This window comes from Gopherus flavomarginatus, chromosome 1, assembly GCF_025201925.1.
Source record: "Gopherus flavomarginatus isolate rGopFla2 chromosome 1, rGopFla2.mat.asm, whole genome shotgun sequence".
NCBI lineage: Eukaryota > Metazoa > Chordata > Testudines > Testudinidae > Gopherus > Gopherus flavomarginatus.
The window spans coordinates 202,936,335-202,963,408 of NC_066617.1; the positions used below are offsets into that span (position 1 = coordinate 202,936,335).

At 43.8% G+C, this 27,074-nt stretch overlaps 1 long non-coding RNA gene across 3 annotated transcripts in view; it reads left to right on the forward strand.

Annotated features, from left to right (window-relative positions):
* The window catches only part of LOC127037790 (uncharacterized), a 66,199-nt gene that overhangs the window by 16,819 nt on the left and 22,306 nt on the right, over positions 1–27,074 (forward strand). The window contains exons 2-4 of one of the 3 annotated variants that reach the window (XR_007770461.1): positions 2,427–2,556; positions 4,265–4,461; positions 12,430–12,543. This is a non-coding gene — a long non-coding RNA (uncharacterized LOC127037790). The remainder of the gene's footprint in view (positions 1–2,426; positions 2,557–4,264; positions 4,462–12,429; positions 12,544–27,074) is intronic. The other 2 variants (XR_007770464.1, XR_007770462.1) reach the window with 2 other exon arrangements.

Consider the following 27,074-nt stretch of genomic DNA (forward strand, 5'->3'; position numbering starts at 1 on the left):
CCTTGCCCAGCACATGAGCATCAGGGTCCTCTTTCTTCCTCCACTCCACCAGACCACCGCTGAAGCTCTTTTCTTCTCCTGCTCCTCGCTGGGGCTGATGTGGAGGCTGAGCCAGGGGGCAGCCCCCGCTTTCCTCCAGAAGCCCTTGTGTCATGCCGTCGCAGGGCTCCTACCATGTGCGCTAAGCAGAGCTGCGCAGCTCTGCCTGCCGCACCCCCACCCCCCCAATGAGAAAAATGGCATAGGCTGGAGCCCCTGCTCTGGGAGGGAGAGGGATTCTGATTTCTGAGCCTCTGCTAGCAGCCCAGGGATTCCCCTGGGTCAGCGCGCCGCCAGCAGCCTGAACCTCTGGGCAGTGGCAGCGGGACTCCCTGGGCTGCCAGCTGCTGCGGCGGCACCCTGACCCAGGGGGACCCCCTGGCCTTCCGGCTGCCGCGGCGATGCGCGCTGACCCAGGGTCAGTGCGCCTCCGCGGCAGCCGGCAGCCCGGGGTTTCCCTGGGCCAGGGGACCCCCTGGGCTGCCGGCTGCCGCGGCGGTGCGCTGACCCGGGGGACCCCCTGGGCTGCGGGCTGCCACGGCGGCGCCCTGACCCAGGGGGCCCCTGGCCTGCCGGCTGCCGTGGCGGCGCTCTGACCTGGGGGACCCCCTGGGCTGCTGGCTGCCGCGGCGGCGCCCTGACCCAGGGGCCCCTGGCCTGCCGGCTGCTGCGGCGGCGCGCTGACCCGGGGGACACCCTGGGCTGCTGGCTGCTGCTGGCAGCTCAGACTCCCTCTCTGTCGGAGCAGCAGCGGCCGGTCAACCATTTAAAAAAAAAATTGGGGGTGCTTTTTGGCACCCCCAAATCTCGGCGCCCTAGGCAACCGGCCTAGGCAACCGCCTAAATGGTTGCACTGGCCCTGCTTCCCACACAATTAAGCAGCTTTCAGCAAGCTAGTTGGTTGCTGACCTCCATCCCAGAGGTTGCAGAATTTCAGTGATGTCACGAGATAGGTTGTGCGCCCATTGAGGTCAATGGCAAAGCTCTGGTTGACTTCAGTGAGGCAGGGGTGGGCCCCACCTTAAATGTTTTGGGAACCTTTGAGATGATAGGCACTACATATATGTAAAATATTTTATTCTCCTTTAGCTAATCAGTTTTGGAAGACAGTTGTGCATTTTTTCCCTCGGAGAACTGATGAAACATGAAAATCACTTATTAGATAAAAAACCCACAAAGTCAACACAATAAACTGTGAGTTATTCAGTTGCTAATCTGTGAAATGAGCTAGGTCAGACATGCTTAGCTCCTCTGATAAATTGTTATTCTTGGAGATCTCGTCCTTTCATGGAAAAGTACTGAGACTGCTCTCTGCTGTTACCCTGTGATCAGCATACAGCAGTAGGTCAGTGGAAAATTGGAGAAAATCAGCTGCATGTAGAATATTAAGGGCATTATTTTTAGATGCTGGATTTCTTTGACTTCACACAATTCCTCATTAAAACCAAGGCCACCAATGATAGTTGTTGCATCATGTAAAGTGAAACTGTTCTTTAGAAATGGGATGCTAAACAAAATAAACAGAAAACAAGCAGATCTATAAATCTGTTCAATGCTCACTCATGGAAATTAGAGGGAGATTTCAGAAATAATTCATTGGAGTCTCCAGGAACCATGTGAGTCAATGTAAAGTGAACCACCCCCTCAATGAAAATGTAAGTTGGAGGATCTAACTCCAGGTGGGTTGCCTTTTTTTTCCTCCATGGGATGTAAGCTAATTTGTTTTCTAGGCACCACTACTTATTGTGACATGCAGCAAGGATCAGAGCTATATACTGGCTTTCTCACAGTACTAATCTCTCATCACAACAGGGGTGCTAATGTGAGTGGTTGCCTGTCCAGGTCTGTCTAGGACTAGAATAATAATTAAATAAACAAGTCTAAAATGTGCTAGTATGTTTTCCCATAAAAAACACATGCACTCCCAGTCTATATGACTTTGTTAGTTATTTTCCACAACCTAAAAGAAAGAACAAATATAAAATCTCCATGGGGAAGAAAGCAGAGTGTGTCTCTCACTGTAAAATCCTCCATCTGCAAACTCCTTACAGCCCTGCCCCCTATAACACAGGTAGCTAAACTTACCATTAAAAATGCAGTAAACAGACAAAAGGACTTGAAGCTGTATGCACCACTGGTCACTGGTACATTGTACAGTTAGGCTCTGCATCTGCAGGGCCTCATGGAGAATGAGGGATAAAAAAACTGATTAGGTCATGGCTTTTGCTTGTACCAATGTTTCAAGTTTGGAATGCAACTGGTTAGTGCAAAAATAGGGTATCATGGGAAACTGTCAATAAAGTACAGTATATTTTTGTTCTCAGCACTGATATTTTCTTAAGAAGCAATGTTTCATTTTTATCTGCCTGTCTCTCCTGTGCTCTCAGTGCTCCCCCTGCTGGTGCCAAGACAGCATGAAGGAGAAAGCCACCTGACTCCAATACAGAGGGGACAAGTGTCTGACTTGGCGTGGTGGAGGAAGGGCAGTGGAGGAAATACATTGAGACTAGGAACCTGGTAGGAGATTATTTAGATTGGATGAGAAGAGTGTAGGACAAGGAACCCAGAGGGCAGGGGAGACTGGGACTAGAATGAGGAACCCACGGGGTGGAGACTGGGCCTCCATAAAGTACATACTACAAAAACTACATGTTCTAGGGTCGGTCCACCTCCCAAACACCCTTTCATGACCTGAGGTTGCTCTGCAGGAATCCTGCCATCAATCTTACTTCTCTTCAGGGCTTCTCAACTAAATGCCACACAGATCAATACCAAACCCTTCTGCCAGAGCTTGTTTTACTCTGCTTGGCTTAGTTTCTGCCCTCAGCTGTATCTCTCCCAAACTACTGCTAGGCTTCCTGTCTCTGGCAGTCCCTGCGAAGCCAAGCCAAAACCACAGCTCACTCTACCCACCTCCCTTCTGCTTCCTGCTATTCTTTATAGGGGAAGAGCTGATCTCTCTCAAGTGTGCCTCTTCAGGAATCAGGGTTGGCTGGGCCCAGGCCTCTAGCCCATATAGGGGCAAGGCAAAGGACATTAAATTTGCAAAGTCAAGCACTCGAAAGTTAGGAAATACCAGAATGGAGGCTGCCTGTGCCACATTAATTTGTCTGTGTGTGCATACAATACAGTCTTTTTAATTACATGATCACATACTATTTTTTTTCTGTGGGACCCCTGGTTCATTCAATGCACAGGATGGATCTGCTCTGGAAATGAAGGGGTTGTGTAGTGAAGGAGTCACTTGTCTGTGGGACCTCTGCCTCATTTGTTGCAGAAGTTGGAAGGTGTATACCTAGTGCAGGTACTGGGAAGGATTGGAAGATATGTAATGAATGAGGTCGTGACTGCATGAAAAGAAGGGATGGTCCCATAGTTTAGGCAGCTGAATTCTGCCCACTAGGATAATTGGATTCTATCCCTGGCTCTTGGTTGAGGGGACAGAGTCACCAAGTTATGTGATTTTTGGCTGGAAAAAAGTAACACAGGTGGAATTCTGTGCTACTAGTGGTAGAAGCTACTACCTCCTCCTACTTCTGCATCCCTGAGCTGCCACATAGGAGCTCCACTCCATGCTCCACTGCCATTTCCTCCTGCAGCAAAGAAGTGGTAACCAAACAGAGCCAGCAGGTGGTGCAGTAAAATAGAGGGGCTATTTCTGTCTTGGGCAAATCTTGTTGGGAGAAGAGAAAAGGTCCAACTGGCTCAGGACTACCTGGTTCGGAAAAGATGCAGCTCTTTTCTTGCTGCATTATGGACAGCTTATTTGCATGTCTGCTCACATTTTGGAGAGCGAAAACCAGCAGGCCTCTGCACAAGTAAGATCACCTCTCTGACCCATGTACATTACAGAGAGGTAAATAGGTAAAGCTGGGGCAGGCAGGAAAGGGAAGGCTGTGGGTGCATCAGGTAAGTACAGGAATCAGAGGCAAAGTGGAGCATTTTGGAGGGACAAGGATAAGTGTAAGGGAGTTAGGGAAAGGGACAGCTATGAAGGATTTGGGAGGACAGGTGCAGATGTGGAGGTTATGGTGGGATAGGGTGAGCACAGGGGCTTTGTTGGGGACAATAGAGACTGTTGAGAGTTTTGAGGGGAAAAGAGGCAAGTGCAGGGTATACGAACTAGTAAGGGCTTAGGGAGACCCAGGTGCTAAAGGGATAGATTTTTATTTCTCTGGCACAGTGTTGTATATTGTATTACACCATGAATCGCCTTTCTCCCTAGTGTAGACAGAAGCTGGGGCCATGCATCATAAAATCATAAACAAATTGATGGGAAAGAGAAGAAATAAAAGTAGAGAGGTCCAAAAGGAAGGGAGAAGAGAAGGCAACTTCACAGAAGAGGGGAGTAAGAAGGAAATGGGAGCAGCAAGCCCAGCTGAGCAAATCAGATCTGGAGACTCTAAGTCAAGTCATTTGAAGGTAGGAGACGGCAAAACTCCTGTAGGAAATTTTTCAAAAATTCTGAACAGCTCTGTCTTTTTTAAAATCTCAGAAACCAATCAATCAACCAGCCTGGATGTTCTAGAAAATCTCTACCACAGCAGAGGACCCAACATGCCCATTATGAAGCAGATTGTTTAGAGTTTATTGAAGTTGAAGGGGGGGTGGAGGAAGGAAGGGGAGAGGCTGGTTTTTGTATTCATCTGTATAATGGCAAATGAAATTTAACCTTAACCATGTTGTTGCTACTGAGTCTCCCCAACTACTACTGGAAACTGCTATTGCTACTGGAATACTTGGAGGCTGATGTTGTAAGTTATTTTAGAGCCCATAAACCTCCTGTTTTGATTATTTACTGTTTCACACGTGGGATGTAGGCAGCTGAGGCGCTGAGAAAAATCAGGGAGGCCTGCACTCCTCAAGGTTATCTTGATTTGTTTAGTTCCCCTGCTTTAATACACACTTGGAAATGATTGCATTTCTGCTCTCTTGTGGTGTTTTCTATTCTTCCATCACATTGCAGGAGACTGTGCATTATGTCCTAAGGGCAATCTCCTTCTGAGAGTCTTTGTTGTGGTTCTGTCATTATGTACAGGCCTCGTCTCTGCTTCAAATGTCTCAAGCCCAATTTACGAATGAGACTAATGTGAAATGACACCCCTTGTTTAAGCCCCTACCCTGAACTATACAGCCATGGAGTAGGATGTATTTTTTTCTGTTTGACTGTGAGGTCTGTACTCCCAAATTCAGACCTGTAGCCTGCTGAATCTCCTCTGACCATATAGCTGGGGAGCTGACTGGGTAGGTTATTATTAATCTATTTGATATTATCATGGAGCATCACAGTTAGTTTACAGTTCTGGGCTTGGAAACAGCATTTTGAAATAAATCCCTTGTGGGAGGTCCCTGCTAATCAACCAAGGCACATGAGGTGAGACAGAGGGCATTATACCTGTGAAAATGTGAGAGATGTCTCATAGACGCTTCCTGCTTATTGTGCACCTCTCAGCCAGGCAGTTCTGCCTGCACACTCCAGACGGCTTCCACAGAGATATTTCTGTCTAATTTGTCAAGAGTGAGGCAAGTATTAATAATGCTTCTTTACTGAGAATTGCTTCTGCAGATGCTCACTCTTGGGAATATGGCTTGGCACAGCCTGTAGAAATACCTGAAGCAGATCACAGGGGATCAGAGACTTGATTCATTAATATTTATAAAGCATGTACAGCTCCTTCAAGGGAAGGTGCTAGAAGTGCCTTGTGTTATTTTTAAAACCCAGTTATGCAGTACTTTTGGGCACTGCACATCACAAAACCTGCTCCTTCAGAGCTTATGCATCCAAAGTGCAAAGCTTGTAACATGCAGAGTTTAACAGCTCGGAAAGTGCTAGTAGTGTAAGGAAAATTGTTAGACGTGCAGGTGCAGGTTAGTAGTGTAAGCTAGTAGTGTAAGGAAAAGTGTTAGACGTGCAGGTGCAGGTTAGTAGTGTAAGCTAGTAGTGTAAGGAAAAGTGTTAGACGTGCAGGTGCAGGTTAGTAGTGTAAGCTAGTAGTGTAAGGAAAAGTATTAGATGTGCAGTCTGCAAATGACTCCAGCTGAATGGAAGTCAGTGGAGTTCTGCACAAGTGTTGCGACCTGCTCACACATCACTTGGGGGATGTCTACACTGCAATTAAAAAACCTGTGGCTGCCTCGTGCCAGCTGATTTGGGCTTGTGGGGTTCAGGCTAAGGAGCTGTTTAATGGTGGTGTAGACATTTGGGATTGGGATGAACCTGGGCTCTAGGACCCTGTGAGGTGGGAGGGTCCCCGAGCTTGGGATGCAGCTTGAGCCTAAATATCTACACTGCAATTAAACAGCCCCTTAGCCCATGCCCTGCAGGCCCGAGTCAGCTGGCATGGGCCAGTCATGGGTGTCTAATTGCAGTGTAGACTGTGACCTTAGAGGAAGCCTTTAGATTTTTTCTTTTCTCTTTGATTCAGACTCATCCCCAATTCCCTCTTTCCCCCATTATTTACAAACCAAAAGAAGGAAATTAAAACACTAAAATATATATTAATACAACATTAATGTTATGATTTTAAATACTCAGAAGTCCAGAAACAGCCAGTTAAAAGTCTCCTACTAATGTTTGCTTTGCCTCACTTTACATATGTGAGCTGGGGAATGGTCCCACTATTGTGGGGAACTTTCCTGGCTTCTGCACTACCCCAGTGAAGTGGGCTGGCGAAAGGATCTGAGTCCTCGCTCCCACTTCCTTTACCCAGAGGCCTCCCTGCCCTTGAGGACTCCCCTTCCACTCTCCTGTCTGGCAGAGTCCTCGTAACCCCAACAAGGCTGGGCCCAGGATTCCTGGGGGGCTCAACCCCCAACCCTGCTGTGGTCACCTAGGACAGGGGCTAGGGTGTCCCCACTCCAGGGTACTCTCTTTGCACTGCGCACCTCCCTGACCCACTGATCACATCATACAATTTAAAGCAAATACAAGTTATTTAATTAACAATTAATTTTTAAAAAAGAATAAGGAAAAATGGAAAAGGTTAAAGGAAAACACATCACCCTGCTCTGTGGTAGAGAACATTACAGTCTCTCTGGAATGTCAGGGCACTTCACAGTCTGTTCCTTGTAGGTCCCAGGCCTCCTTCTCAGGCCCTGGCTGTGCTGCAGGGATGCTGCGGGTTGGACACTTGCTCTGGTGGTGGCCACACTCTCAGGCTCTGGGTGGCAGGGACCTTTCTCCCCAGTGTCACCCCCCGCTCTGTCAGGGTTACGATCCCCCTCCAAGGCTGGCCTGCAGGGCCTCTTGGCTGAGGCGTCTCCCTGTGCTGGGCCCACTGCCCAGGGTCCCCCTCGCTCTCCCCAGCTGCTCACCGCACCCAGCTCCGGATTGCTCCAGCCCCAGCTCCACACTGCCTCAGCGCCACTGCTGCTCTGCCTTCAGCTCCCTGGGCTGCTTCTCTGGCCTCTCTGGCTCCAGTTGCTACAGCTCTGCTTCCAGGGCAGGTCTGCTCTGCAGGCTGCTTCTGTATCTCTCTCTCAGCTGCTTCCTGGACTGCTTGTCTGGCCCCTCTGGCTCTGGTTGCTGCAGTGCCCGTCCTAGGGCAGGTCTGCTCTCTCTAGCTGTGCTCTGGCTTTTTTGGGCTGCAGCTCTGCTCCCAGCAGCTTAGCTTGGGCCCCTGCTCTCTCCTTAGCTCGGCCCCACTCCATCTGATCCAAGCAATTTCAGCTCACAGGGAGGATGGGACCCACCCTGGCCTTCTGTCTCTTTGATTAGCCTGCCCGCCCTGTCAGTCAGGCTGACCTGGAGCATTGGCCTCTCGCCATTGTTCCTGGGGACTGTCAGTCTCAGGATCCTGATTTGCCATTGATCCCTCCCCTTTAATGCTGGGAGCTAGCAACTAAACACCTCCACTGAATGTTAGTAAGGGGATAACAGTCCCCTTACACATATATCATATTTTCTTTTTTTTCCCTCCCAAATGTGTGCCTTTAATACATTCTCATTTATTGCATTTGTCTAGGTGGTACTGGTATTGCACCTATCGCTGTAGTTTCTGAGCGCCTCACAATTTGTAGTGCCTTTATCCCCCCACACTCCTGTGAGATAGAGTTGCTATGAATCCCCATTTTACAGCTGGGAACTGAAAGGCTAAGTGACTTGCCCATGGTCACACAGGAAGCCTGTGAAGAGCAAAACATTTAACTCTGGTCTCTTATGTCCAAGGCTTGTGCCCTAACCACTGGACCACGCTTCCTCTTCCATCTTCCTTTAGGATTGCTGAAGACCTTTGGTTAGTATTTGCTCTATTCAGCAGACTGCCTACAGGAGCATTAGGAAAGCTTACACCAGGATGAGAGCTGTGACATCATTTCTAAGGGTACTGCGAGGCTTCTCACTGGTCAGTGAGAAAGAGATCAGAGCCAGGAACCCGACCCTCCCTGTTTATGTATTTAAATGGTTTCATTTGAATGTGCTTATATGGATAAATTTGTAGGGCTAGAGCACAGGGCCAAATTTTCAGGGATTTTCAAAAGCGCACTGCATTGGGTAACTCTCCTGCCACTGAAGCTAAAAGTAAAAGTCGTGTTGACTTCAATGGGAGCTGAGTTGGGCCAACAAGGAGCGCTTTTGTAAATCCCACCTTAAGTGCTCACACTCAGCTGGGGCAGATTTTCTAAAGGGCTCAGCACACAGCAGCTCCTAATGTGACATATCTCACCTGAGTGACAGAAGAGTTCACAACCAGTGTGCTGAATTCTTTTGAAAATCTGGCCCATGATGTAACAGTACAAATTACCATATTTATAGACAATTACAGTATCTGAAGCTTCAGCTATAGGCAAATAAAGTTTTCTTAAGATTAACAGAGAAAAAGGTGTTATGCCTATTATAATTTGAAAAAAAAATACCATATTTACAGTATACTCATAGTGATGGTTTCAAAGTATGTCCGTTGTTAGCGAGGGTAGGAGACAATTTATATCAAACGAGTAGCAGATTAGATAACAACTTCACAAACATTTTGCAGGTGTACAGATCTCATGTTGCTCACATGCTCATGGTCTAACTGATCACCATAGTTGGGGTCAGGAAGGAACTGTCCTCCAGGTCAGATTGGCAGTGACCTTGGTTTTTTTGTTTTTGTTTGTTTTGCCTTTCTCTGCAGCGTGGAATGCAGGTCACTTGCCAGGATTATCTGGGTATTTCTCACTTAAGCATTTTCCTGCCATTGCTGGGACCTGGGCATCGTTGTACCTCAGTCCCTGCGTACCTCCGTCAGCCTGTGGCACATGATAGTTTAGTTTTCTGTAGCCTATAATAGTTCTTTGGTCTAAGTTTGATTGTTGAGTTTAGTGTGCGGGTGTGGGTATATCACAAGTGTTGGTGGCCTGTGCTATCCAGGAGGTCAGACTAGATCTGGTGGTCCCTTCTGGCCTTAAACTCAGTGGGTATGACTACATTGCAAAAAAAAAAAACAAAAAACCTGCGGCAGCAAGGCTCAGAGGTCAATTGACTTGGGCTTGCTTGCATATCTTGTGGTACAAGGCTATACATAGCAGGGTACACGTTCCTACTTGGGTGGTAGCCCGGGCTCCGAAACCCAGACCATGGGCTCCAGCCTGAGCTGGAACATCAACACTGCTGCCTTTTAGCTCCATAGTGCAAGTCCAAGTCAATTGACCTTGGCTCTGAGACGCGCTGCTGTGGGATTATTTTGGCAGTGTAGACATTGCCTGTGACTCAATCTTACAGTGTGCTCAAGCAATGCTCGTTTCTAGGTATTTTCCTTGAAAGTCTTCTCTGTATTGTTTGAGATAGTACGGTGATCCTAGAATGCTACAAGAATACCAAAGCTGAGCCCTGTCAATAGCAGAGCAAAGCACTGAACTAATGCTAGAGTTCAATACTATTTTGTTCATGGCAGCATTTCATAGTCCGTCGGTCTCTGAGTCCATTGTCTGTTTGCCCAGCTGGTTTTGCATTATCCTCTAATCTTTTTCAAAAGACAATTTTTGCAGATTTTACATCCCAGAAAATACCTTGATATTTCACTTTAAATTTAGCTGTGAGTAAAGGGCTACATCAGCTCCTTCCTCAAACTCTTGTTTGATCTGCGTAACAGCCTCTGCCTGCTCTGGGTCATAGGGCTGGTGCAGGAGGGATAACAAGACACAGCAGGAGCTGAGGGTGAAACACTCCACCTCCGAGCAAGGTTAGAGGAAAAGCAGGGGGGTATTAACTAGGGGTTGGGGTTGGTGGTATCTCTGTATATAGCGTTTCAGAGGCCATGGCTAGAATACTGTGTCCAGTTCTGGTGTCAAGTATCAGAGGGGTAGCCGTGTTAGTCTGTATCCACAAAAACAACAAGGCATCCGGCGGCACCTTGAAGACTAACAGATTTTTTGGGCATAAGCTTTTGTAGGTAAAAACAACCACTGTTAGTCTTTAAGGTGCCGCTGGACTCCTTGTCAATTCTAGTGTGTACATTTTAATCAAAATAATAGTCCAAAGAATCAACATGAGGTCAGCACTTTGATCCAGGTATGAATTTGGGGTCAGTCCCAGAGGGGCCCCCCCCACCCCTTTTTTTAATCAGTTCCTAGGCATTTCTCTTTCCTCAGGGAGGTATAGAGAGGCCTTCATTTACTGGGATTTCAAATATTTTATATGCTCGGAGGGGAAAAATAATTCATACAGGCCCTGATTCAACAAAGCACTTCCTCTGCCCTCTGAGTAGGCAGTGGTTCTGAGGTTTGGGACTTAGCTCCTCTGGCCTAGACTCCTTCCACTGGCAGCATACACCTTGTCCTAGTGTATGGTGGTAGTAGAATGCAAGAATCAAAATTGTGGCTGATGCACAAATGTAAGAAGTGGGGAGGCGGACTCCTGGCACTTGGATGGATCTAATCACAATCTAACCTAATCTATTGTCTGAATAACAAAAAAGCTGTCAAATGCCAAAGACAATCTACATTTCCCCTCTGTCACCAACCAACTGCAGGGCCTACATCCGTGCAGGACAGTGATGCACATTCGTGTAGTGAAATGCTCAGGTTACGCACTGACTCCTTAGGGACATACATACTCAGTATTTAACAACGCCCAATTGACGCTGTGTAGGACTGGCACTACATTTGTCATCAAGTTCAGTGCCTTTAGTCAATGCCTTTTCAGCACTGCTCAAGTGAGGTTGTATTCTGTATCCAACTGGAAGTGGGAATGCTTTTGTATCATTGCCAGTCTGTCACTCTAATTTTAGGGCTAGATTCTGTTCTTGCCTGCGTGCCCGCACATGACTTTCATTGAAATCAACAAGAGCTGCAAGCACATACCTGGGATTTTCTCTAGCTGCTACTGGAAGAAAATATAAGCTTATTGCTGGTAAAGTTTACAGATGACATAAATAATGGTGGTGTGGTAAGTAGTGATAAGCACAGGCCAGTTCTACAGGGCAATCTGGATTGATTGATATACTGGACTCACTTAAACAACTATCAGTTTTAATATAGATAAATGCAAAGTCAGACCTCTAGGAACTTAGAATGTAGGTCACACTGCTTGGATGGAGGATTCTGGAATGCTGCGGCTCAGAAAAAGATGTAGGGGTCATGTTGGATAATCAACTGAATATGTGTTTGCAACGCGATGTGGTGGCTAAGAGAACAATGCAATCCTTGATGTATAAGATTGGGACTATTGACTAGAAGTGGCGCGGTGTTACTACTCTGTACAGCATTAATGAGGCTATTATTGGAATGCTGTGTCCAGTTCTGGTGTCCACACTTTGAAAGGGATGTTGACATATTGAACATGGTTCAGGACAGATCTGCAAGTATGATTAGAGGTCTGGAAAACCTGCCTTACAGTGAGACACTAAAGAGTCTCAATGTTCTTAGCTTAATAAAGAAACTAATGAGGTGGCTAGATCACACTCTGTGAGTACCTACCTGGATAAAAGGTTTCTGATAGTAGAGAGAAATCGTTTAATCTAGCAGACAAAAGCATAACAAGATCCAGTGGGTGGAAGCTGAAGTTGGACAAGTTCAGACTAGAAATAAGACACATTTTTTACCTTGAGAGTAATTAACCATTGGTATAAAATAAATCTGTTCGTCTTTAAGGTGCCACCGGACTCCTTGTTGTTTTTGTGGGTACAGACTAAGATGGCTACCCCTTGATACTTGTAACCATTGGTATAGTTTTCTTAGGGATGTGGTATATTCTCCATCACTGGCATTCTTTAAATCAAGAATGGATGTCTTTCTAAAAGAGAGATGTTCTAGCTCAGCCAGGAGTTATGAGCTTGATGGAGGAATCATGTGGTTAAATTCTGTATATTATGTAGAATGTCTGACTAGATGATTAGAATGGCCCCTGCGAGGGTTAAACTCTATGGCTATGAATATATTGAAATCAATGACGAAACTCCTATTGACTTCAAACAGGTGCAGGATGGGGCCCTTTTTGAGTCACAGCAGAAGAATAGGACTGACTCAGTTTTTCATCCTACCTTGCAGAACACATTCATAGCATAAACAATACAGCTATACTTTTACAAGGTAAGTGGTGGAAGTCCCATTCGTTTTATTCAATTAAAGAGACTGGACAAAGCACTTGAGAATATAGTGTAGGGTGCAATCCTGCACTGACACAGGGACAGACCAGATGACAAATAGGTCTTTCGGCACTCATTTCTCCAGTGGCATACAATATGACTTTTATTGTATAATTTGTATAAATGCAACCTTCTTCGAGTTTGGCTTTCTGTCCTAGTTTCATTGTGTTGCTTTTAAAGGAACAGAGATGGATGTTGTTTTCAAAGCAGAGTGAGCCTCTTAAAAAACAAAACCAAACTAAAAACCTTGTGATGTTATGGAAACCAACAGTTTTTGAATAATACTTCTGTACTCTAGAACAATGAACTATGGAGCTTTTGAGATGCTGGGAAATCAACATGTTATGTATTTACTCTTTCTTACAAGTAAAATCAATGGCAAAAAATGTTTTGGTAACGAATGGCAAGTTTATTTATGGCTTTTTTGAAGAAGAAATAACAATGTGCCTTGTGTGAATGGTTAGTACAAATAGCCTACAATAAAAGATTGTGAGTCACACACAGATTTTGAATTATTGATGTTCTAGGGTTCTCAGTCTTTAAGAGCTTGTACTGTTTTTTCCAGTTCCTTCCAGGCAAATGGAATGTGTATGTGTGTGTTTGTGTAAACCAATACATGAATCCATGTCAGGGCCAGATCTAGGCACCAATGTTCAAAGCATGTGCTTGGGGTGGCTCTTTTCACGGGGCGGCCCTGATCCATGTGCATTTCCACAATCACATACAATGATAACTGCTAATTGAAACTGTCATTAAACAAACTTTTGAAGTTCCTTTCCGAAGCATCTGTTTTTAAACAACCTGCAGCCATCCTTTTACCAGAGGTCATTTCAAGCATAACTTGTCTGCTCAGCCCAGTAAATTTCCATTAGTTAGGTGCTATGTGCTGTTCTGCATACACCTTGCTTGCTTTGGGCATTTTCTAAAACTGATGGTTAAAATGGGATTATGATTCACTGATGTACTATATGTTGTACTGTGTGTGTATATATTTCTGAGCTTTTGAGTGCTTGACTTGGCAGCCTTAATTTTTTAACAGTTTTTTGTCATATATCTATAGTAATATATATGTAATAATATATAACAAAAAGCTCAGAAATGCCAGAATTAAGATTGCCTATGCAACCTTAATGCAGCCCTCTTATACATGATAGTCGTTAATTACATGATCACATACTATTATTTTTTTCCCCCGGACCCCTGCTTCATTCAGTGCACAGGATGGACAGTGCTCATTGATTTAGGTTGCTATTCAGTGTCTGTTTATCCTCATCATTCAAATGTGTGGCCCCTGGCCTTATATATGGTACACCGTGCAAACCCTGAAGTGAACACGGAATTATTAATTTTCTTAGTTCTGCCTATATGTAATTTATTTGATTGTACTGTATGTATGCATTCAGGATCAAATTCACCCCTCTGCAGAGGGTCAGGACAAAGCCTATGCACCCTATAAGTCCTGTATAAGCCCTCCAAATGGGGCTGAAGTAGGATGTAAGTGGTGCATAGTCTTTACGCTGGCCTGCTGCATACAGGTAGATTTCATCCATATTGTACAAGCTGTATAACACACAGGGCTGATAGCACTGACTTTAGTTAAGATTGCCCAACACTTCCCATTATCAGACCCTGTTTCCAGTTGCTTGTAACATTGCCAAACTTAAACCGTTTTGGGGCTGAAATTTTTCCTGCTGGCTGTCCACCACAGAGTGATTTTTTTTCCTAGGGGGGGAGTTTAAGTTAAAATGGTTCAGTTATTTGTGAGAATAGAGTTTAAAATTTAAAATGTTAAAAATTCTTACTACCATTTTTTTGAGACACTCTAGCACTACATGAATTTGAAATTTGGGAGTGGGGTTGCCCTGGCATCAGGCATGTGTCTTTTCCTGTCCCTTTGAAAAGACATTCACATTTGGTCAAGTTGTAAGCCTCTTAAACATCTCGGTTCACATATACTCAATAGAGACTTGTTAAAGTTTGGCAGCTAAAATCTTCAGATTGCATGCACCATCCCCTCATAGCTCTTACGTCTAATTAGACTGCACAGGTGCCATCCACCCAGAGCGACTCAGCATGATCTATCCCAGGATTGCAGAGGCTGAACAGGACTTTCCCTGAATAGTTGTTCTTGGCTATGGGGGAAGTGGGAGGGGGAGGAAGGTTACTGTTGCACCAGTCACCAGAACTAAGAGTAGGGAGACTGTTTCTCCTGTGCTCTTATAGGTCCCTCTGCTGGGGCCCAGGTAATGAAGAGGGGGAGGAGTAGCAGGAACTTGTCTGGCGTGACTGCAGTGGGGCAGAGAGAGTAGGTTGCCACTTGGCCATCTTTTAACCAGCCTGACAGGTTATTCTTCTGCCTTGCCTGTGAAAAGATGTAATGTGCTCGTTTCTTCCACATTAGAGTGCTATATAATTCACACCCTTGTAGTCCATGCTGATACTGTGTTAGGGTAAGATAAGAAAAATGATAAAATAACATCAGAATAAAAGGTGTAAAAGGTTCTCTAAAACATATTCATCATAATTAACTGTAGTTGATGCTCAGACACATTTTGTTGGTGGGACTATGTGTCCAGTAGCAATTTTTTCTGTGTCTCAGAGGTGGTAGCCTGAGGAGAGAGGGAAGAGACATAAGTTGGGGTCAGGGGCAGGAGCTGTTGAGGGCAATAGAAGCTTGGCAGAGAGAGAGAGTTTAATAGTAGGGGCCAGGAAGGGGAACAGGGAGAAGAGCGGGGTGGTGGAGGGAAGGAGCAGAAGGCTCCTATCAACATTCCTTTGCTGTCTAGTAAATAGCTGTGAAACCCACTGGCAAAGTGTGTCTCCATTCAAGACCGGATGTTTTTCTGAAAGATACACTCTAGGAATTATTTTGGGGAAGTTCTGTGGCCTGTAGTATGTAAGTGGTCAGACTAACAGATCACAATGGTCCCATCTAGCAGCAGGCCTGCATAGAGGATAATAATGTTGTACTGCTACCAGATACTCTATTAGTTCAAATGACAGAGGACTGTGCTGTGGATCTGAGGAGCCCAACATTTTTGATGACCCTTGTAGCTGTCAAAATGGTTCTACATGGTGGAATTATTGTTTTTTACATTTTGAAAAAACTTAGGAAATTTATATTAAAAATCCTATATTAAAAGAACATTAAGGTTGCAAAGTCAGGGACTCAAAAGTTAGGAAATTCCAGAATTAAGGTTGCTGTTGCATCCTAAATTCAGCCCCCTAGTGCATATGCATTATGATACAGCTTTAAAGATCAGATACTATTTTTTTCTAGAGAACTCCAATCTCACTCAGTGCACATGACAGACAGTGCTCATGAAATGATTAGCAATTTGATATTTCTGTTTATCCTTATTATCCTATATATGGCCCAGTCTGAATTTGTCTAGCGTCAACTTCCATCAGTTTTGGAAGTCCCAGTCACGTGAAAGGTAGGGGATTGTGGCGATGGAGTGCACCACCGACAGTGTCTGAGGGCAGTCTACCTGTGGAGGGCAGTTGTATGCAGAATGCCTCCAAAGCTGCTGCAGATGTGACATCTTCTTTTAAAAGGTATTGTGTACTTCTTTCAGCACTGGCCTTGGATTGCCAGGCAGTGCAGGAAGGTGTGTGTGTGTGCATGTGTAGGTAGTGGGGAGCAGATAGACCTGCCTTGTGCATACTTCAAGATGTCCATTTGAGTGTCTAGCTTCACTTACAGCATTGTGAATCCCCTCATCTCCTGCACTCAGGGTAAATAAGCAGCCAGATTCTGGGTGTCTGCTGTGCAAAAGTGCCAGAGGAAGGAAAAGCGCTTTCCACCTTTTTTTCCTCTGCATCCATACAGCTGGATAAGAGAAGCCTGATGAGGTCCCTAGGAATATGAGAGTGTAATGTGTCCCCTCAGAAGAGGTTAGCATTCAAAAAAGGGGTGATTGCTTGCCAAGTGCCTTTCAAGTGTTTGTGTTTGTTGGTCTCCATACCCATCAGTGTGGGCTGAGTGGTACGTTGCTAATATTTAGAACACTGAAGTATGATGAAAATCTGCTTAAAATAAAATTGCAGGGAATTCATGACAGTCCTCCAGTCTCTTAGGAGACATGGATGAAGCAAATGGTTCAATGCAAATAAAACCAAAATGCTCATGAAGGAGCTTTTCAGGCAGAAAATACGTTTCAAAGTATCAACTGAAAAATGTGCAAATAACCTTTTTTTCCAGATACCACGTTTATATCAAATGATCTTTATACCTCTTCCTCAGCCCCCACATTGCTGTTCATCTTCATTTGGTGTTAGGCTTCATTTAGATTTTAAGGTTTTCAGGGTAGGGCTCTATTCTGTTTGTTTTTATAAAGTTGCATACACATAGATGGAGTTGTATAAACAGTAATAATAACTCAGTAATGTGTCACCTGGTCTGAAATGTTTCAAAATTGCTATTTCAGGGGACAACGGGGTACTATATAATGTATTTCATTTGGAATCCCACCTTTGTGTGAAACCAGGTGGAAGTGGCATTGTTGTACCATACAAGCAGAACCAGCTCTCAAACAGGAAGTCACTGCGTAGCAGTGCTGATGCTATTTTTGATTAGTCGCTAATGTTCTCTGTAGAGATGATTTTTGCAGAATTTCTACTGCAAACCCGTTACTTTGAACTGACCAACTGAAATTCCAGTTAGGGATGAGATGAAGCTATAAACACAAGGAGTGGGTAGGTGGGTACTGTAAGTGGAAAATTCTGTTCCCTTTCTACCTTTCAACACAGCCTGTAGGCTGTCTGTCTCTGGAAACAGGACTTGGTGTATATTCTTTGTAAGTAAACAGGGTTGTACCAAAGAAATACCCAATACCTGACATGTAACATCCATTTCTCCTCCTAATGGAAACAACCCAGTGAAGCGCTGAATACTGGCTAATTGCTCAGTCCAAAAAGGGCCACAATAACTAATAGTGAAACTTAATTGTGCTCAAAACCCCAGAGATACTTTAAAACATTCAGAAGATGAGAGGATTGTTTGCTGCAAGTGGTCCAGAGTGCAGGTTTCCCTTTATTTTCATATGGATAAAATGTACAGAGTTCAAAAAGCTGAAAGCTCTGGTTGCTTTTAGGGTATGTGGCTTGTTTTCCGTGTAATTTAAAATTGGCCATGACATCTGTCAGACGTTAGAGCAGGTGCTGGCAGTTAATGGATTTTCTCATGCAGTATGTGAGCTTGCTTTGTAGTCGCCACAGCTGAGGTAAGAGTCAGGACCTGTGTGATCCGGAGGCAGCGGCAGCAGCTCTGCCATCTGAACCCAGTGAAAGCCTCCCTCTGACTAATGCAGCAGAAGCTGTACTCAGCTCACCGAAGTGACACTTCAGTTACTTTCAAACATTCAGGATTTCAGATGTCACTGGAATTTTTCTGTGTGCTGGGAAATCCATACAATGAAAGAGTTTAACCAATCCCAGATTGTGAGTTCTCTGAGGAGGGGCCATCTTTGCATTGTTGGGTTATACAGTGCCTAGCACAATGGTGCTGTGTTCCCTCATTAGAGTCCCTAGGTGCTACTGCAATAGACATAATGAATAACAATAGCATTTTCTTTTGGGAGGTGTTTCCTATGTCTGCATAGAACACATTGCTCTGGGTTCTGATCTAAAACAAATCAGTAATTGCCCTTTTTTTTTGAGGATCATGCTACAAAAGCCAGGTTGGACTATGACCCAGGGTCTGTTGATTTAACAAAGGACGAGGAGTGTGAGAAATGTTATGGGGCCACACTTGGTTCTTGCATACACACAAACCGTTTGCGTCAAAGTTAGACAATTGGATGCAGGCAAGCGAGGATAGAATTTACCCCAAGTTATTGCAACTTCTGAAGAACTGACGGAGTGTCCTGTAACTGGTATAAATGCAAAGTGCTGATTTGCTGTGCATAGCTGCTCACCAGACCAGGGGTTGATTTCCAAAGCTACTTTGTAGATCAGGGTTTTTTTCAAACTACAAACAGGAACCATCAGTTATAAGATTCTGCTAAATCTGCTTTAATGTGGATCCTAAATGTCATGCAAAAGTTTATTTCTTATTTTCTTTTGCTGGAGTTGATCTTGCACGGTGCTGAGAACTCCTGCAAGGTGCTGAATACAGTGCAATGTAGGGATTAAGGACACTCAGGCTTACAGAAGTGCTGAATGACTTGCAGGATTTAACTCTTAAGATATACTTCTTTGTACAAATGCAATTGGATAGGTATAGAAATGTAACTGTGTTCAGTATGAGTATCCTGTTAGCCAAATGAAATGAAAAAAATATCAGGATACAGTATTCCTATACACTTCCTGTCATAAACTGTTATGTATATTGCTAGGTGTGCTGTTAAGCAGCTCTCTTCACGTGTAAAGTGATTGTGATGGTATGTGTATCAGGCTAAGTTTTTAAAGCATTTGGAATCTTTTGAGTTGAAAACTCTCTCTCTAGACATTGTTATTATGACCAGCTCCACTCCTATGCTCATTCCTGGGAAGAGGGCATATGTACACCTCTCACTCTTTTGTTGCGCACACTGTCAAGGCGTTGCCTTTTTTTTCTTCACCCTGCATCTGATGGTTCTCTCTCTCTCTCTCTCTCTCTCACACACACGACTACACAATTAATGCCTTTAACATGGTAATCATACTATGAAGCAGCAACACAGGCACTCTGGCAGCCAATACAAGTGAAACCCCCTTTTATGTGAATGTCCTTGTACTGTCTCCTATGATGAAGTGTCAGTATTTTAGGAGAGAGTGTTTTCAGTTGCTCACAGAGGGATTTTTAAAAGTGACTACAATCTCAGTTTCCATTGTATTCTCTCCTTCTTTATGAAAATGTATAATTTATTTAAAATTCTCCCTGTTTTCTTTGGAATGTAGTTAATTTACTTGGAACGAGTATAATCTCTTGTAGAAAAACATGCTTACAGTGTAAATAGCCCCTTCTCAAAAGCTTTGCAAAAAGCAGATTATATGCAAATTCTTCAAATATTCTTTGGTGCCAAACACTGTTGGATTTACATGGGCTGGTCAAGTCTCTGCATCAAAGCTTGATTTTTATTGCTGGTTTATGTTAGCAACTGTCATATGGTTGTGGCAGTCCAATTATTAATGCTGTTGGTAGAGCCATACGAGCCATTCATAACAATAGCAGAAACCACACAAAACTTGGCTGGTTTCAAGTTCAAAAATGGAAATGAAAACAGATGGCAAATAGTTTCAGGCAAAACTGTTTTGGGCCTATGAACCTTTCATGAAATCTGCAAGAATTATTTGTGTGTGTGTGTGGTGGTGGTTTTTGTTTGTTTTTTGCTATATGTGGATAAGCTTAAATTTTAGAAAATGGGTTTTGCGGATTCATAACTTCATAACTGTGGCTACCCAGTATAAGTCACATGACTGGTCTTCTGGCTCCCTGACTGACTGTGGCTAACATTTTTATGATTTATGTAGCACCACTAGGGCACATATGTAACCACTGATGAATGTGTTGATGGGGTTCTGTGCCCCGTGGTGCTGATCCACAGAGAATGAGTTGTTAGCGTTGCTAACTGCAAGCCCTTGGCACTTTAGTTCAAGCTCTAGCAACTCATGTGATGGTTGTTATCTTGGCTGACATTGAACCGGGGACCACCAAATCAAAAATGCATAAGTGGTGGCTTGGCGGGGATCTGAATTGCTGGAGGCCTTCAATGCTTAGGATGAGCTTCCTTTAAGCAGAAGAACTATATAATCCACTGTGAGTGTATGTTACTGGATGTCTTTGTGCTGTTCCTCACAGGATGTGAGGTTTTGCAGTCCCCAGCTACACATCTGTGTGTTGGCCATGAGGCTGGTCATCACATATGCTTCCCGAACACTAAAGAAGATGTAATCCCTGTCTCAGAGTGCTTATGAGCTAAGCCAAACAATAGTGGACAAAGGAAGAAAATATAAGAAGATCATGACAATTGAATGACTTGGCTTTTGCATGTATCCTGTTAGTTCCCGTTTTATTCTTTGTTTCTTAAAAATTGTTTGATATAGCATAACTTTGATTATTTTTCAATTCTTTAAAATAACAGTGTCATGTTTTAAAGTAGATGGCTAGTGGTGGGAGGCTTAGTGAAAGAAATGATTGAGAGGGACAGCCATAACACTTGTGGCTGGATAGATGCTGTGTTTAGTTGAGTTCTGTAGTTTCCATGTCCAAAAGCACACACCCAAACATGTTTTATGCACACACAGAATTACTGTTTTTGTGCAGTTAGGGAGTCAGGCAGGGAGCAGGTGGACAGAGATTTCTTTGTTTTCTTTTGTTTTGCCTTTGGCAAAAAATCCAAAATCGCATTCATAGAACACTTGAGATTCTCATCTGAAAGATGCAATGTACAATAAATGCAAGAGACTGGCCTATCTTATAGGCCTAGTAACATTTAGTTCTTCAATCTGGGTGTGATGTGTTGGACCCCACAATCTGGGATGCCACCTGATGTGCTGGAGTCTCACTGAACTCACCCGTTCCACCAACCTGGGCTTGTTCACCCTGTTTATGCTGTGCCAAGCCCTCAAGCCTTCACTAGCGCACACATGCAGGTAAGGCCAAACATAGACTGAAGTTGGGTGACCAGATGGCAAGTGTGAAAAATCAGGACAGGGTGGGGGGCAATAGAAGCCCATATAAGAAAAAGACCCAAAAGTCGGGTTATCTGGCCACCCTAGACTGAAGTCAGCTCTATGTGAGAGGGTTCAGCTCGGAGATTCACCCAGAACTCACATGCACACCCCCTTTGGGAGTAAACCCACTGTAATATTGTCTTACACCATATAGAAAGATCTGCACAGCACAAGCTCATAACAATTCACCCTCTCCCTTAATGTTTAGAGATATATGCACAGCTTCTCCCCCCACCTCCTGATATGAATTGCACAAACTGGGTTATGTTATAAACAAGAAATACATTTATTAATTACAAAAGGTAAATTTTAAGTGATTATAAGGGATAGCAAACAGATCAAAGCAGATTATCTTAGTAAATAAACAAAAATCGCAAACTGAGTTTAACACACTAGATAGGTAAGATATACATTAGCAAGTTCTCACCCTAAGTGATAATCAGGCTGGCAGATTCTTAAGGCTCAAGTTGCCTTGGGTTTCCCAGGTTTTCATACACAGGCTAAAAATCCTTCTAGCCTGGGACTATCACTTCCCACAGTTCAGTCTTTGTTCCTGAGGTCTTTCCAGGTATGTTGTTGTAGGGAGAGTGAGGAAACCTCCCCCATGATGTCATTTTCCCCCTTTTATATCTTCTCCCCACTTGCTGGAAAGCTCTTTTGCTGTGACCTGGGTTAAACAATTCCCATTGTGTAGTGCTATCTCTGAGAGGTTTCTGTTGTACACAGTTCCTGGGGTAATCTTTGTGCTTGTGTGCATTTCCTCAATAAGCCATTAACATTGTTTGTTTGACCTTTTTACTGTCTTACCTGAAAGGCTGCTTGTGGGTGTTTTCAACCTTAGGACATGTTTCCGCAACACATACATAGCCACACTTCATAACTTCACACATGACGATAGCACATAGAATCCAATGGGATATTACTGTCTAGCAGATCAGGACTTTTAGAATGACACCTCACAAGGCATACTTTCTATAAGACAGATCCTAATTACATGACAGTGGTGAATATTGGGATGTCAGTGTGTAACACTGGGTACCATCTTTTACTGCAAAAAATTTAATTCCAAAACAAGCCATTTTTTGTCCAAAAAAATAAAGTTTTCAGCCAAATAGATTTTGACCAGCTCTAGAAAGGATAACTCAATTAAAGTTTACCTGTTACGGAATCTTTGCATTCTGTCGTCTCATTTAGAGTATTGATTGTTGAAACTTGATCTTTGGGGAATGTACCAATCACCCTAAGTTGAAAATTATCCTTTATTTACTTGAAATGTTTCCCATTCTTTCCTGTAATTCCTTGGGGCCCATATAGCTGCTCAGCATAGAAAAAGGAAGGTAGTTTACAAATACCTGGTGGGATTAGGAAGACTGGGGGAGGGAGACAGGCTGTTGTGGAGGCAACAGATTGCATCCCTGAGGTAAATTCTTCCGTCTCCCACTCCCACAAAACTAGAGATCCCTTAGGGTCATTATAATGAATTGCACTGTTATTGAGGCAACTGGGGTCAGTGGAGTCAAGGGTTAGGTATAGCCTGGGACTAGGGTGATCAGATACAACTGTGAAAAATTGGGACAGGGGGTTGGGGGTAATAGGTGCCAATATAAGAAAAAGCTCCAAAAATCAGGACTATCCCTATAAAATCGGGACATCTGGTCACCCTACCTGGGACAGCCTGGGGGTGGATAGGGTGAAGTAGGAGATGGGAGTGTTTGGGAAGGTAGCAGATTGTTGAGAGACCTAGGAGGTGAGTGGGAAGCAGGTGTTTGATAGGTTGAGGGCAGTGGTGGAGCTTGGGGTTTTAGGGAATGGGATTAGAGGGAAGGATTTGATGAACAGAGAGAATGAGATAGTGGAGAGTGAGGATTGTTCAGGAGAGCCTGGGGCAGCTGTGGGGTGAGTGCTTTGGGCATTACTGGAGCCTGATCTCGTGTCCCACTGTCCATCTCCTCCTCACCATTCTCTTTCAGCACCTTGGTGGTTGCATCTTCCCACTGGCTGGGATCTTGCAGAGGCAGTGATGCCACTGGAAAACAGGCAGCTTGCCTGCCTGCTCAGCAGGCCCCACACTGACCCATAGGTCTAGGAAGAGATAGGGCAGGGGAATCTGGTGCCTCCCTGCAGTCTTGCTGAGTAACAGTGTGTGACGGGGCTAGAGGGAAGGTGCAAATGCATGACTATCCCATGAGATACCTGACACTTGGCAGCCCTCTATGGGTCACATCCAAAGAGATTTGTTTCTGTACCATAGCCCAGAACTAGGAGGGCTTTGCATAGATTCTGGTTACATGAAAAAATTTTACTCAGCCTGTGACGATGCGGTTCTGGCGGGACCTAACTGAGAGTGCCAATTCAGGACCAATTGCTCAAACAGGGCAGTTACAGCCCCAGGCTGAGGTTTTTCCACCTCTAAGGCAAACCAAACCAGCCAGACAAAAATGACTTCGGTTTCACCTCACTGGCTAACCACAAGTCACACAAGCAATTTCCTTAGACACTCCAGTCTCCCAGTGTCACCACCAGTGCCACCCCTCCTGGGGATGAACGGTTATGAAAACCAACACCCCAGTAAAAGAAAAAAGTTCTCTCGATCCCAAAGGACCAAGCCCCAGACCCAGGTCAATATATACATCAGATCTTACCCACAAATCATGCTGTTGCCAATCCTTTAGAATCTAAAATCTAAAGGTTTATTCATAAAAGGAAAAAGATAGAGATGAGAGCTAGAATTGGTTAAATGGGATCAATTACATACAGTAATGGCAAAGTTCTTAGTTCAGGCTTGTAGCAGTGATGGAGTAAAGTGCAGGTTCAAATCAAGTCTCTGGAGTACATCCCCTGCTGGGATGGGTCATCAGTCCCTTGTGTAGAGCTTCAGCTTGTAGCAAAGTCCCTCCAGAGGTAGGAAGCAGGATTGAAGACCAGATGGAGATGGAGATGAAGCATCAGCCTTATATAGGCACTTCCAGGTGTAAGAACACTTCTTTGTTCTTACTGTGGAAAATTACAGCAAAATGGAGTTTGGAGTCACATGGGCAAGTCCCTGCATACTTTACTGAGTCACAAGGCCTATCTGCCTCCTCTCAATGGGTCGATTGTGTAGCTGATGGTCCTTAATGGGCCATCAAGCAGGCTAAGCAGAGCTAACACCAACTTGTCTGGGGTGTTTCCCAGAACTGCAGCACCAATTTGAAATACAGACAGTATACAGCCAATACTTATAACTTCAACTACAAAATGATACAGACAGCATAATCATAACCAGTAACCCAGAACCTGGTCTTAGATACCTTATATGACCCCCTTTGCATAGGATTTGGTGCCACTATGGGACCTTGGTTGCAACCCATGTTCTATATGGTCCCAGTTTATGTCAATAACGTCACACAGCCATGTTAATGAACGAGAGTGTCGTGATGCATAGAAAATCCACAGTGTGCAGTGTAAGAGAAAGCACATATGTCTTAAAAGCAAAGGGGCATGAAGGGAAACTGCACTGTCACTTCCTCCTTCTTTGACATCATTTTCTAGTTTGGCTTAGGAGGGTGTTTGAAGTGTTCAAATTGCTTTTCTTAAGCAGCACAGATTGACTGGGCCCTTCTGTAGTTCTCTTCCAGCAAAGCCAGAGGATCCGCTCCTTGAAACCTGTAGGCTTCTGCCAGATGCGGGCAACTGAACAGGTTGTGTTTCCAGAAATTCTTGGGAATACTGGAGTTTTCGTAAAGTGGATCTGAGAGCATGTAGAAGCCACAGTAGTGCCTACTCTCATGTTTTTGTCATCACACTCTTGATAATTATTGTTTTTCTTAAAGCCCCAGGTCCTGGAGTCAAGTGGCTATGTGGTGATTTCAGCCTTCATTCTTAAAGAAAAAGTAAGTTTCTAGCTCCTGTGGTTGTGCAGAAAGCTTCAAAATGTGATCCCAGTGCACCCTGAAAGCTCAAAAAGCAGAAGGCATATAAAGAGAACACCAAATCTATTTTACATAATCTCATGGTTTTAAAACCAATTGCATTGTTTTTGGTGAGCCTGACTCATGGGTTTTGAACATTCGGGGTTGGCAATACTTGGAGCTACTCCAGCCTCATGTGATAGTCACCGTTCAATATCTATTTAAATTCTAACAAATTTATCAGTTAACTATCTTTTTTTTTTTCTTTTGGAACCTGTGATGATTATGTGAATTAGAAATACCTGCAAGACGTAAAGGCCTTCCTCTAACATTAACGAATTCACCTCCACCATGAAAACATTTCACTATTTTTTAATTAAAAGTGCAGGTATTTTAACTTGTTTTAATACATTCTTTTTCTAGATTGTAATTTCTTTTTAGAATATACTTCTTTAAAAATCGGGATAGAGTATCTGTTTCAGGAGGACTCTAATACAGTCTTCAAGTAATAACTTCAGTCTGAGAAGTCCGAGTTAAATTGGCCATTTCCCTTTCAAAGTGCATATGATAATTTCTAGCCTAATCATTTCTAATCTAATTGATAGTTTATTATTAGGTACCTGTAATAAGACTGAAAAACAGCATTATCTTGATTTGGCTTTCCTTTAATTCATGAGCTTCTGACAATATAGCTAAAGTATGCACTCGGCACAGGAGGGCTATAAGCTCCTGCTAAGCCCTGGAATCTGTGGTGCTTAATGATTATTTTTTCACATATGTTCATAACTTCAGGGCTGGCACATTAGGAGAGAAAAATGAAGTGCTGAAAAGTTGCTAACAATGTATGGGAAAAATAACGTAATCACGAGCGCTAAAAGAAAATGTTGTGCTAAGTGGCCAGGAGCCAATCCAGGACACAATGAGAAGGGGATGCAGCCAAAAGGGAAAGAGAGGGAGGAGCTGCCACTAGGGCTGTTAGTACAGCTAGAGCCAGACTTTAGTCCCACAGCAGCAATGACAAGCCACTTACGGCAAGTGTTTAAAATGCAAACACTGAGTCTTGAAGAACCATCACTAAGGTATTTGCCTAGGTCACACCACAGTATGGATCCTTTTTAGTCCCAGCATTTTCGTGAGCATTCCACCTGGTCTTTCTTCCCTCCTTCCCTTTCAGGCATCAGATTTTTTGAACTGTGGCTAGGGAAGGTTATTACCCTCTCTTGGTCAAGCCGAGGAACTGAACCAGCATTCTGTAGCATCAACTTGGAGAGCATTGAACCAAACAGAAGGGAAATTGCTGATTTGTCTTTTTAGAACAGCAGAGCTGATGCAATATTGCAAAACCAGGGTTGATGAGCTTTTGTTTGGCTCCCAAATGGCTGTTCAGCTTGATCATGTTTGCCTCATTTAGTATCCACATGAATGGTTTTTTGCTATTTTGTTCTTCATTCAGATGCCCACATGCAGATGTGAACAAGGGCATTTGTGCACGGAATAGACATTTGCTATTTATTATCCACCAGCCTTATTTTCCTGTGTAACAAATTCCATTCTCCAACCAGAAAGCTGAACCAACACCACGGGGTATGACTTATGTAACCCAGGCACTCAACACAAATAACAAACAGCAAATAGTCAGAGCAAACAGTTTGTGAACAGCCCATAGGCTGTTCTATCTCTGCTACTGGATGAGTACCTAGGAATAATGAATATATTCTCAGAAATCAGAATGAGTTTTCAAATACTACATGAAGAGGGGAAAAGATTACATTTACTGGATAATTTAGTTGCAACAAATAATTCCACCAGTTCTAATAATATTGATTCTCCTTAAGACAAGAATTCTACCTTTAGTTATTAAGATAATATCACAGTACAATGGAACTACCTACAATATGCTATTCAATTTGCATTTTTCTAGGCTGAC